The sequence below is a fragment of the Microplitis mediator genome, chromosome 11 (genome assembly GCF_029852145.1).
Source record: "Microplitis mediator isolate UGA2020A chromosome 11, iyMicMedi2.1, whole genome shotgun sequence".
Lineage (NCBI taxonomy): Eukaryota > Metazoa > Arthropoda > Insecta > Hymenoptera > Braconidae > Microplitis > Microplitis mediator.
Genome location: NC_079979.1, coordinates 19,896,662 through 19,910,107, shown reverse-complemented (window position 1 = coordinate 19,910,107; position 13,446 = coordinate 19,896,662). Strand labels below are relative to the sequence as shown.

Sequence of the window (13,446 nt, the reverse complement as noted above, 5' to 3'; positions counted from 1 at the left end):
AGTATTTCGAAATAATTTTAATTATTTCAATGGATACCTGTCAGCTCTTTTCGATATTTTATCAGCTCTCACGGCATTCAAGTGAAATATTTACGACTAAATAAATTTAAATATCGGGTGTTAATATCGTAATTAATCACCAAAATTGAATTGTGTTACTTGGCATTAAAATATTACTGGAAAATTGAATTATAGAAATCAGACTACGAGGTGGACTCGAACCTTTGACCTCCATGAACATCTCATCGATCCTCGAGGTATTAATATATGACTCCTATTCAAATTATTAAGATTGAGTGTTGCATCTTTGCTTAATTAAAAATATTTAATGCAGAATAACTGTGAGATTACAGTCTAAGAGACACTTTAGATTAAAGTTTAATTTATTGATAGGAAATATTGGTACTGATCAATATGAGACAACAAATTAAATTATATTGGATTGAATAACTCATATCTACAAATTTAGTATTATTAAATATATGATTATGCAAATTGAAAATTAAAAACCCTTTGAAATTCGAATTCTTAAATTCCTGATCCCAAAACGTTGACGAAAAATATTATTGTAGAAAATTTTCTAACAGTAGGGTAGAGGTACCATTTGTGGCCACTGCTCTATTTTTGGATATTTAATATTTTGTTGTAATTAATGAAAGAGAGTAAAATAAAATTTATATTTTAATAGTGGGGCAAAAATATCTCTAAACATATTTCAAAAATTAATTATGTTATTGGGTCATTGATGAATTTATTTAAATTTTTCAAGTGTCCAAAAGTGACCCTAAAGTTGCCAAAAACGGTACCTTTACCCTATCGTCAACGTAAAATAAATATCTTTTCGAGCTCAAAAAACAGTTGGGCCAAAAAAAATACATAGTTTGGATTCATATTGTTGGATTCTCTGTACAAAAATCAATCTTTATTCTTATATATATTTTATTTAATATTTCTCTTTACTAAATATTCTGTTCGAAATAATATTTCGAACAGTGTTGCATTTAAGTCGTAGTATATATATTTAAGTTGAGTTCAAAATATGTATATGTTTACTTAAGGAAAAGAAAGCTAGCATGGATCAAATTTTATGACCTTAGGTACTTGGGTCGACGAGAGATTCCAAGTAAATGCAAGGCAATATGTTTTTCTTCATTTGCACTCATATATATATATATTTTGAACTTAGAGATCGTTGTTATACAAAAGGAGGAGATTTTGTTGGACCTCTGTGTTAAATAATATTAAAAGAATAAGTTAGTCTAAGCTAAATCTCTTAGGAGTGAAGACATACCCTAGAGCGCGTATTTTAATAAAAGATATAGGGGAAGGGGGGGGGGGGGCAAAACGGGATACTTAACGAAAAATTTAGTTTTTAGGGACATAAATATCATAAATTGGCTTCATTTTCATTCTATTTGAAATAAATATAACGAATGTTAGACTGCCATCAGAAAAAAAATTTTTATTTTCTGCGGGCAAAATGGGATACCCCAAAAAAAAGTAAATTTTTTTTTTTTTTTTTCAAGTGAATAAAATTGATGTAATAATGTCTTTCTAAATTGATGTAAGTAATAAAATTTACTCTCAACATATTTTTAAAGAAGTTTTTCCTTGTTATTTCTTTTCAAAATTTGAAATTGTCGCCAATATTATACTTTTCGCAAAAAATATAAAAATGTTTTTTTTTAGCTTTTAATAGTGTAAAATGATACTAGATGTAATTTTTGACCATTTTCGAAAGTTTTTCGAGAAAAAAAAATTTTGACGAAATTTTGAGGGTATCCTTTGCCGGCCTATCCCGTTTCCCCCCCCCCTTCCCCTAATATTAATTTGTTTAATAAATTGATTATGTTTCATTGACGATTACCATATCTCAATTCCCAACAATTGATGAATTAATTTATTTAAATTTTTCAAGTGTCCAAAACTGGCCCTAAAGTGGCCAAAAACGGTACCTTTACCCTATCGTTGACGTAAAATAAATATCTTTTCGAGCTCAAAAAACAGTTGGGCCAAAAAAATACATAATTTGGATCCATATTTTTAAAATAACTTGGAATATATAATTCAACCGATCGACTTCAAAAGCTAATCAACTTTAAGTCTTCCGAGCCCTTTCTTCCCTTGAAGATTTTTTTGAATATTTAAAATTTTGATAGCGAGAAGTTAAAAATATTAATTAACTATAATGTTTATAGAGCTTACACTCGAATAAAGTTGATTGAGGATAATAATAGTTAGGAAACGTGTATTGAATAGTCGACGTGTCAATAGTCTTCTGCACATGGCAAAGAGCCATATACGATCCATTACCTTTCATTTATCTATATTCCTCTTGCTCGGCTGGTGAATTACACAGTATACCAGGAACAATGTTTAACGTGAGTCATCTCTGTAAATGACATTTCTATTTCACCATAAATGAACTCACCCATCACATGTCTAACCATTATCCAATACGCTTGCATAAATTAAACTCCCAACGTTGGCTATAATTTATAATACATTAACCTCAATAAGTCTATCGGATCATTATTATATTTAACAGTGATGACCTTTGCTATAAGATTAATTTAAACGATTAATTTTGTATATAACTATCAGTTGGTGTATCAGAGCCGTCGTCGATCCGAAGCCGAAGCCGAAGCCGAAGCCATTGCCGTACCCAGTGTCCACTTTTGCGAAACTCGATTTATCTATTAATCATTGTTGCCATCCTAGCATCCGGTACAACCAGCGGAGGCAAATCCACCAACCGGTAAAGTTTCGACTAAGCTTTGCCAACAACTACTGCCACTGAAATATTAACGAGTCTAATATACTTATTCCTTACTTGTATTTTAAGCCCTCTGAAGCTTACAGTTCGTGCTTCTGGTGTTAATTATGCGTTCAAGTCTTCGATCTCTGCCAATTTAATGAAAACTTTCGTGTAACTATGGGTGGGTTGAGTTGTCCACATTTTACGTATTACGTGTCAGCAAGTCAAAGCGGATTATGCATTGGGATATCTAAAAGGTGATTACGTTTATCGATTTAATTTATTATTTATTTATTTATTCACGTCTCGGGCCATACTGAGCTCGGAATTTTAAATCAATGATAATGATAATAATTATAGACGCCATAGGTACCAATAATTTCATTTATTATGCACAGAAATAATTATTTCCGTGCATTGAAGAGTCCCTCCCGGGTCAAAAATAAAACTTGATTTAGACTTGGTTTACCAAGTCGAAATTTGGGCGTCACGCTTAAATAACCGCAGACAAAATAACCGCGACAAAATAACCACGACAAAATAACCGACGACGAAATAACCGAATGACAAAATAACCGACGACAAAACACACAAAAACCATGATAAAAGGGCGGTTATTTTGTCATTTGGTTATTTTGTCATTCGGTTATTTTGTCGTCGGTTATTTTTTCGCGATTATTTTGTCGCGGTTATTTTGTCTTTGGTTGAACTGTTACGCAACCGAAATTTGGAGCCGTTTTTCACAAGACAAACTCGACTTTTTTTACGGAGGTATGAAATATATTAAGTTTTCGCCTTGGTTTAGACTTAGCTGGCTTACTTAGTCACGATTTAACACGAAAAAGTTGAAATCAAGTCGAAATTGACTTGGTTTAGACTTATTCGACTTAAATTTTAAGACCAAAAAGTCAAGATCAAGTCGAAACTGACTTGATGTAGACTTATTCGACTTAAATTATAAGTCGAAAAAGTCAGAACTAAGGTGAAATAATTTTGATATATTAAGGCGAAAGTAAGGCGAATAAATGACTTTTTTTCGACTTGGTTTAGCAAGTCAAAAGTAATGTGAATGACTATCGTGCTTAAAGTTAAGACGAATAAGTTGAAACTAAGATGAAAAAAGTTCAAAAAGTTGAAAAAAATTAAATTTAAGTCGAAAAAGTCGAGATCTTATCGAAAAATCGTCGGCAAATCGATAACTTCAAAAGAAAATAAGGCGAAGCGAGCCTGAATCAAGTTTTATTTCTGACCCGGGCTGCTACTGGAAAATACAAAATGACCTTTGCCTCGGGTGACAATATTACGCGGGTTCCGATGTCATACTTTTTTATCTTATTTTTTAATTTTATTATGCGCGGCAAGAACGTCATTAAATGCGCGAAAATATATTTCAATTTTCCTTGACTTCTTTCGGACCGTAAATTACTTTCGTACTGAATTTTTTTCTGTTGAAACGAAACGAACTCTTGTGCGCAATAATATTAAAAAATACAACCAATAAAACTGAAGTGTAATTAAAAATTAACGATTACGTCTGCATTGAACATTTACCGGTACTAAAGGACAGACATAAAGGACAATAATGTAAAGGGCACTTTGAAGAATAAAATTTACTTTTCATGCGCGTCGTTACGACTTTGAGTCTCCTTGTTCCTGCTTTTACGTTAATTTTACAGGGGCACTATATAACCTCGCATACGAATGTGTGTTCTGTGAAAATCAACGAAATTTGTAGGATAATATTTTTTAAAAGGAGTAAAGGGATTTTGTGGACTGGACTGTTACTTATATTTTGTTGTAACAAGATCTCGTTTTAAATTTACATTACTGTAAACATACTGTACAACCTTTTCATATATTTCCGAGACATTTTTTCATACTTTAGGTCTGTATGTACTTTGTAAAGTAAGTAATCTCTGCAGTGAATTCTTGAATTAAATATGATGAATTTTACTCCACTTATAAAAGTATGATGTTAAACTTTTCCTTGAATATATATTTTACTTTGTGTTTTCTTACTTTTAAAAACTGTTGACGTAACTGATTATTATTTTAAAATTCTTAATCTATTAAACTTTTCCATCCGCCTTTCAAGCAGGATATTATTAAAAAATTTTACTATTTTTTATCTAGTTAATTATTCAAATCGAATTATGGCTATCAAATATTTACTTACGTAACCTGTTTTTATCTGTTCACATTTAAATATTACATAAAACTCATATCAATACTTTAGTGTGCACTTTTTGAACTCAATGATATAGAACTATTTGGCAGTCGGTAGATCGGCGAAAAAAAATTTCCGCGCAAGGTCGGACTCTCACCTGCCCAATTTTGTGTTGTGATCTGCTGTAAGAATTTTTTTGGCCTACAAACTGAATTAATTTTACTTATTTCCGGCCCTACGGTTGGTATGAAGTTCATATAAAGCCAATCGATCAAAAAAAAAAATTTGGTACAGGGTCGGTCCCTAAAATGCCCACTTTTGTAATGTGAGCCGTGAGAAATCGCGGCTGTCCTCAGACCCAGTAGAAAAGTTCTAGAAACTGTCATTGAATTTGAATTTAATTTTTTATTGAATGAATATAAAGATAAACAAATTTTGAAGGCCATATCCGGCAATTTGATGTCATGCACTTATCATTTTTAATTAATTTGATAAAATAAAACCGTTATTCTGATTATTAATTACAAGCTGTTGGCTGAGAATTAAGTTTATCTCCAAAGATTTTTCATAAATTTAAATATATGAACACGTTATCGTTCACTAAGTACATGACAGTAATTACTGTTGACATTTAATATTTAATGAGCTTAAAAAAAATCGACAGTAAGATTATTAAAAAAAAAAGAAGCTATAATCCGCATAAAAAAAATGAATAATTTCCCTTTTACCTCATTTCCTAGTTTTTTATCTCTGTATATATGTATTAATGTATATAAAAGAGAATTTTAAAGTTGTCGATGAGGAAAAGTTTACTCATAAATAATTATTACCTATAATTCTGCAGCGCGAAAGTTTAACAACATTCGTTGGTCAATGAGAGAATAAATTGTAATGTACTTGAAACTTATATTAAACTATTAATCCGATAAGTACATTTAGCTTTAATAAACTTTGACCAGTCAAAATTTAGTTTATTTTACCAAATATGTCTACAAACACAGACCACAGCTAAAATAATTTGAATAATTTGACAAACATCAACTGCATGTTTAAAAAATTCGTCTGTCGATTTATCAAAATTTTTGAAAATTAGACATAAAGGAACTGAACATTATCTAGTATTTTAAAAATAATAGTTAATTTTCAACGACAGGAAGAAAGAAATTTTTTCTATGCTACACAAAAAATCGAAACATTCAATACTGAAATTCTATTGAAAGTTTGTTTCAGTTGAATGGTTAGCCCATTTGTTGGCGCAACTCCAGTTTTTCCACTTATTCCCATTCACACACGACGCGATATCCAGCTCAAATATTAGATTTTTTTACTGTTATACTAAACGCTATCGATTAAATTTACTGTTGCATTTAAATGTCAAAAATCCCCTTCTGGAAATTTAAATGACAATGCCGTAGCTCAAAAATGGAATTAAATAATTCTACATTTCTTAAATAATTTTCTAAAACACGACCCAATTTTTTTCCTTTTTCTTTTCTTATTTTTACAATTTTTTCGTAAACGAGCCTCGAAACAGTCCGCAGTCTCTTGACATCGTACGTCGCCTCGCGGCCGTTGACCGGGTTGTACGATAATACGAGCCATACCTGAATGGAAGAGATTGCGCCTCATTCATTCGTTGCGATAACCGGCTTTGCGTTTCCCAAAAGAAGCGAAAAAAAATGTTTTGAGAAAAATAAGGAACAAAATGCGAGATAAAAAAACGAACCCTTTTTTCTGAGATAATAGTAGAAGGGTATCATACTTTTTTTTCCAACATCCGATCTTGTTTTGTATACACTTTTTAATCTGATACATTTTTTTCTGCTAATGCACAAGTTTTTTTTTCATACCAGAGGTTAATTAAAAAAATAATTAATATTTTTGTAACTTCAAAGATTGATCATTGATATAAAGTTTAATTTCTTAAATTATGATATTTTTCAAGAAAGCCAAAGGGATTTATCTAGCAAATAACTTCTAAAAGAAGTCCAGAGAAAGTGACTGGATTCAAATTTTCGATTTTTCCGCGACCATGATATTTTATATTTACTGTGGGTTGAATTGCACATTAGGAAGTCATGTCTCAGATAAGACACGATCCAAAAAAATTTTGGGAGGCCCGTCGTACCCCAGGTATTCTGTCGATCTGAAAATTGATAAATATATGACTCATGGAAAAATCCTTTTTCGGTAAATTTTCGAGAGGATTCGTCCTTTCGCGGGGAATTCAGCTCCGGACTAATTAAAAAAAAAACGGCAATTAACTATCCATATATTTATTGGTACAAGATTATATAGAAGAGAGAAAAGACAGACATTTCTTGTCAAGTAATTTATCTGTACCCACAAATCAGCTTTTATCGCATCAGCACTTTGTCACGTTCTCCTTATCCTCGGAGAGGAGTTTCGTTGTCAACAGTACAAAATTACACTTACTTAATTATTGTAAACCTATTTACTGTTTTCATTAAAAAAATAGACGTCACAAAAAAATATTTTTTTTCTATTAACAAGGTCTCTTATCAATGATCCTTTATTTTATTTTTTCAGAGTGCTCAGACCAGATTAATGTCAAGTGTATCAGCAGTATTCTCAAGTGTAAGTTTTTAATTAAATTGATTAGCTATCAAATTTTCTAATTCATTATTTTTTCAATCGAATTATTTTATTTTTATTAACTTTCCTGTGCTATTCGATTTATCAAAATCGTACCAGCGAAAATTTTCCAACTGCTCGTATGCTTTGAGCTATTTTTTTTTGTAGAAGAAATAAATAAATTGTTACACGCCCTCATGCCAGCCGGAAACTATAAGGGCGTATAAAAAAATTTTATACGCTATTTGAAGTACTTTTCATCTAAAAATATAACAATAAAAATATACAAATCCTGATTTTTTTACGCGCCCTTATGGTTCCCGGCGTACATTCTACTGTCATAAGGGCTGATAAATAAAATTTTTGCAAGGGCTCTATTATCTAGAGGCATGAAAATTAAAAAAAAAATATTTTGCACGCCCTGAGATGCCTTTGCAGGAGTATCGTATGCTAGGATAAATCCTTATAAATATATATATAACTAATTTTGATTAAACTTGATATTTTTCCTCGTCGACGTGTATGAGAACTGGCAACAGTATACTCAACTAACGCATTATAGAGGGTAAACGAAGAGTAGTTGATTACTTTTTAGAAAATAACGAACTCGTTAGTCATATACGTAACGTGTAAATGCGATTTTACGCTTCTCGGGGACTCGATTAAGCTGCTGTAACGCGTTTCCTCGTTTATTACTGTATGAGCTAGGACATACGGTATATATACCTATATATGTATGTATGAATGTATATATGCGGCTTCCGTAATGCCCGCAGAGAGGTAGTGTCGGTTTTTCGGAATAAAATTCATGAGAACTGCTGCCCGCATGCGGTAACCAGATTTCTGCATGTTTACTGTTTTGTACAATATCTTCCTTACGCTGCTGAGTGCATCCTCTATATAATATACATTGTAAGCTTTTTAGTTGTTTATTTTGTCAAACAGTTTTTTTTCCTCTATTATGACTCGGATGTCGCTCAAAATTAACTAGAGTTTAGTAGGAATATAATTTTATTAGATTTCAAAAAGTATTTTTTGAAAAAGTAACTTCGATCCCGTGTTTGGAAATTGATTGCCCAAAATTTTGTATATTTAAAAAACGATTCCGATCCTGACAATGAATTATTTCCAAACCATAGTCTGGTTGATGGTTGACACTCATCTGGCAGGTGACTGGTGTATTGGAGCTGGTTTTAGTAAGTAATTCAAGGTCTGTTATATTTTGACTAAATCAGTAGACTAGTATGGGAACGACAAAGCTAGCACTAGATTTTGACATGGTTGATACGTGATATATCTATGGTATTTGTTATTGAACTGTTAAAATCAAATGTACACTGTTAAAAATAATTTGAAAATTACAATACAAAAGGAATTAAATTTTCATAACTAGATATTTGAATTGTATTTTCAATGAAAAAAGCTTTAAATTTAATACACGTAATTTAATAATCAAGCTGGTATTCAAAATTAAGAAAAAAAATATGAATTTTAATAAACGTACTTAAAATTTATACTTGATTTTCAAATTTTTAAAGCAAGTATTGAAAATTTTAAAACATATATTGAATTTTAAAAATTCTATTTGAAATTTCATAATACTTATTTGAAAATTCAAAAAAAAGTATTTGATAATCCAGTGTTAATTTGAAAATTCAAAAACGTGTATTTTAAATTCTATATGAAATTAGTAATGAAATTTCAAGCACAAATGTATGTATTTATTGCGTTATATACAATCTTTGAAAATTCAAACAATTTTTTTTACAGTGTATTGTTTTGTCTACTTTTATTTGTATTATTTCCACAGGCGCCTAAAGGAGGAATAATAAATTCTAAACGTTGCGCTAAATAGTAATTAAATATCAACTTATTTATGATCCTAAGTCCTCGGAGTTCGGTTTGGAATTATAATAGTATATTTATAAAGAATTTTTGAAAATATGATAAAAAAAATTGAAAGCTTACATTACAATCATATATTTATATTATTAATGTCCAAAATGCATAATTTGAATTTCAAAAATTTAATTACAGTCGAGCCGATACATAAAATTAATATTTGAAATTTTTTTAAAACTGATATAAATAAATTTTTTGGCATACTAAATATTTATATTTCAATTAATTCAATTAATTAAAATTTTAATTAAATTTGCTGTTTATTTGTAATTATAAATTTTTAAATCAGCATTCATTTCATTTCCAAAATAATAAACTCGCAATAAAAATAAAACTTTCATAATTAAAATTAAAAAAACAACTAAATAATAATGATGACGAACAAACATTAATTTATATGACCTGCGTAACTAAAAAAAACGTAAACCACTTATGCTGCATTATTAATAAAGTCAATGTAACCGCGTTACCAAAATTACAGGAGTGAAAATGCAAATGTGATATTATTCATTACAATTAACCACTTTACTGTTCGCGTTCACGTAACCGCAACAAGCTACGATCTTGCTGTCGAATAAATTTCATAACAAATTAACCTTTCGTAAATATAAATATGTATATCCATTAATATTATAAAGACAATTAATTTTAATCATTAGTCATTAATGAAAATTTTGATAAATAAATTTATCGGAAAATTAAATGAGATCCGCGTATCGCGATGCCCAATAAATTTTCAATTTCATTAAAAAACGGGGTGTTTATTTTTTTACGTTTTTCCACATACGTCGGTTTCAATATTTGAGTTTGATGTGACAACCAAGAGATATGAATTACTTACATTGAAATATTTTTATCATTTCAAAAAGTTTTCAATATATGAAATTGATTGATAAAACTTTTTCTGTCCGTATCGAGTATTTATAATAAATAAAAATATTAAACATATCAAAAGTACTCTATATAGATTTATATATATTTATGTTGAGCTTAGTAAAATAAAATTGATATTCGAACAAATATTTTTTCAAGTATATTTCAAGTAAACCAAAAGTATACTCTCAATATCACCGTATATATTTACATATAAATATATATATATATATATCAGTGCATATATTTGTCGATCAAACATCTGACCCATTTATCCGTCTCAGTACCGTCGAATCCTCGTTTAGTCAACACTTAAAACTCCTTGGTAGTGATCTTTGTGGCCTGAGGATAAAGATCACATCTTGTTCAACATTTATTTACATTGTAAGGCTCCACGAAGGATTATAGCTGTACTCTGTATTAATTTACTTTCCCGCTGGGGCACACTGATGTACTTTCGGTGATTAACTTTTATACTTATTTCGAGAAATTAAATTTTAATTTTAATTCCGTCTCCGTTATTCTGTAAGTAGGCAGTAAAAAATTTATCTTACGTAATTTAACACGAAAACTGTTGTACCCTTTTTAACGCGTGATTTTTCTTAATTTTTTTTTTTGCTGTGTAAATTCGTGTACGGACTCGGCGGTTCGAGACGCAATAAATCGCGTTAACTCCTTTGGTATCGGCTCTGAATTATTATCCTGAATAAAAACCTTGTAGAAGTTACTAATTAAATCGATGCTGTTTTAATTACTATTAATAAATTACCAGCTTACTCGTGGGTTGAAAGTAACTTGAAGATATAGTTTATGTTTAGAAGCGCATGCGTGTTTATTTTTTATATGTTTACCTCAATAGATATTGTTGTGTATATTTTTATGCTGCGTTTAGCCAATCGGGTGTTAAGAAAAGAGATTTCACATATATTTCTTCAGGGCAGAATTCAAAATCTATATCGTTATCAATTGAATGCACTTTTTTTCATAAAATAATGAATTTTGATTTTCATTAATATTTTTATAGAATGAAAATTTCACGTTTGTTTTTGCTACTATTGAAAAATATATATATATATATACATATAAATTTTAAAATATACAATCGAATTCATTTATAGAAGAATTGATCAGATTGGATTTTTTTATTTTTTTTTTGTTAAAAAGTAAAATAAAAAGCAAAGTTCACAAAGAGTTATATCTTAGCTTGGATATTTCCGTCGAATCGTTAAATCTTCCATGTTATCTCGAGCTGTCGCTTTTCTCGTTGCCAACTTTTTTTGTTATATTTTTCTTCCTCTGTGACTCTGTCTATCTCCTCCATTTCTTCATCTTCTTTTCTATATATATTTTATTTTATTTTTTATTTTTTACTTCCACTATCTCGCATAGAAACGAGGCAACCGATGGAACAAAATGATATCACATGCACGATTTTGTATATGCTTACATCACGTACGTGTGAATAATCTTATGTCGTTGTCACGCTTATGATCTACGTACTTTTTATTACATTATTGATTTTGTCATGACGTCTCGTGATTAAATCGTATGCTTCGGGTATTTATCGTAACTCTGCCACCTATGATTCATTTTTTTCCTTATATTTTATTTCATAAATATTTATTTTTTACCCGTGGATATGCAAATAAGTGAGACTCCGTTCAGTTAATTTTTAATTTATCATTTTACATATTAATAATTTATTTTTACTCTTCGTATTTTATTCTCACCATTTTTTCAATAAAAACTTAATTCCTCTTCACGGAGAGAAATTTACGGTAATAATTACATTATATTCTTACTATAATATTGTGGTAACGATTACCATGCCACTTAGAAATTCTTAACACCATGGTAATAATTCCTATGTCATACCGGTAATTTTTACTATATCATATAGTAATAATTACCGTGAAATTATAGTAATATTTACTATATCATATGGTCATAATTACCGTGAAATTATAGTAATTTTTATTATAATATTGTGGTAACGATTATCATGCGACTTAGAAATTTTTAATACCACGATAATAATTCCTGTGTCATTACGGTAATCTGTACCATATGCTATGGTAATAATTACTGTGATATTATAGTAATTTTTACTATAATATTGTGATAACTATTATCATGTCACTTAAAAATTTTTAATACCACAATAATAATTTCTATGTTATTACGGTAATTTGTACCATATACTATGGTAATAATTACCGAGGCATTGTAGTAATTCTGACCATGATATTGTGGTAAAAATTACCATGACACTTAAAAATTCTTAATATCACGGCAATAATTCCTATGTCATTACGGTAATCTGTACCATATACTATGGTAATAATTACCGTGACATTATCTAACTCTGACTATAATATTGTGGTAACGATTACTATCACACTTAAAAATTTTTAATATCACGGCAATAATTGCCATGCACGGAAAAAAATTAATCGTGAATGCAACATGATGCTGTCTTGGTAAATAAACATGATGAAATCATGTTGCATTCACATGATTTGTCATGTTTCGGCTACATGATAATCATGTTGCGGTAACATGATAAAATCATGTTGCATTCACATGATTTGTCATGTTTCGGCTACATGATAATCATGTTGCGGTAACATGAGAAAATCATGTGAATGCAACATGATTTGTCATGTTTCGGCTACATGACAATATGTGGCATTTACATGATTATCATGTAGCCGAAACATGACAAATCATGTGAATGCAACATGATTTCATCATGTTTATTTACCAAGACTGCATCATGTTGCATTCACGATTAATTTTTTTCCGTGTGCTAACATAGTAATCATTACCGTGATGTATAGGTCTTTTTCCATACAACCGTTACAATATAGATATATGATTCCTATGTGACTATGAAAACTATTCCCACGTAACAAGTATGGTAATTATTACCACACGATATAGGAACTATTAGCCATTACTCCGAAAATTTAAAAATTTTTTTTAAATTTGAAATGAAAAATCTGCTTATTAATTTAGCGCATAGTCTTACCATTACATTGAATCATATATGTATATATTTATACATAACTGTGTATACTGCAAACTATTGCAATTTTCGTATCGATAAAAAAATACACATATATATACATACATATTTATGTGTAATATG

At 29.7% G+C, this 13,446-nt stretch overlaps 1 protein-coding gene across 2 annotated transcripts in view; it reads left to right on the top strand.

Moving 5' to 3' along the window:
- Positions 1–13,446, top strand: part of LOC130676839 (uncharacterized) — a 138,666-nt gene that overhangs the window by 70,878 nt on the left and 54,342 nt on the right. For both annotated transcript variants that reach the window (XM_057483320.1, XM_057483321.1), the window contains one exon: positions 7,476–7,523. The gene's annotated coding sequence lies outside the window, so the exon portion shown is untranslated. The remainder of the gene's footprint in view (positions 1–7,475; positions 7,524–13,446) is intronic.